This window comes from Trypanosoma equiperdum (genome assembly GCF_001457755.1).
Source record: "Trypanosoma equiperdum strain OVI genome assembly, contig: ctg_828, whole genome shotgun sequence".
Lineage (NCBI taxonomy): Eukaryota > Euglenozoa > Kinetoplastea > Trypanosomatida > Trypanosomatidae > Trypanosoma > Trypanosoma equiperdum.
Window position 1 is genome coordinate 9746 of NW_027124785.1, and position 823 is coordinate 10568.

Genomic DNA, 823 nt, shown 5'->3' on the forward strand with positions numbered 1-823 from the left:
CCATAGGGACACCAACCCCAACACTGGAAAGTATCTATGAGCAAGACACACCATCAAAGGGATGCGCACACAAAACAATCAACGACAACGATAACGACGCCGAAATGAAAAGACTGCTAAAGACAATTTGCGAGGCGCAACAGGCAACGGCTATAACCGTGCCAAGCACAGCCGACCTAACCCTCGAAAATCTATCCAGCAACCCAGCAGTAATCCTGGCTGTCAGGAATGGCGCGCCTCAATTCCACAACATACACGACAGTTCCGAAAATCAAGCAACTGACAAGATAAAAAACTACATCAAAGAGACCCTCGGCACAACACCCGAAAAATTTACTGAATTATTTATAGAGAAGATAAAAGATGAGTATGTCAGTTACAGGGGCCCCAAGGAAACTACAAAAGTAAAACGGCAGGCATTAGCTGAAAAACAAGAAGCTGGGGCGGCGATAATTTTTTTCCAAGAAAAAAGGGCTGTCAAACCACAAGCAGAAAAAGCGAAGGAAACCAGCACAGCTAAAAAGTGCAAGGAAGATACAGATTAAAATATATGCACAGAAGACAAAGATTGCGAACACAAAGATGGAAAATGCAAACTCAAAGAGGGAGTAGAAGCGGAAAATGATGCCAAACCTACAAACACCATAGGAAGCAATTCTTTTGTTATTAAGAAGTCGCCTCTCTTGCTTGCAATTTTACATCAAGAATAACACTTTTAAGAATTATTGATAAAGATTTTTTGCTTATTTTATGAATAACAGTTACCGTTACAATAATAAAAGTTAGGTAATAATAATAATAATAATAATAATAGAAAAGTGTT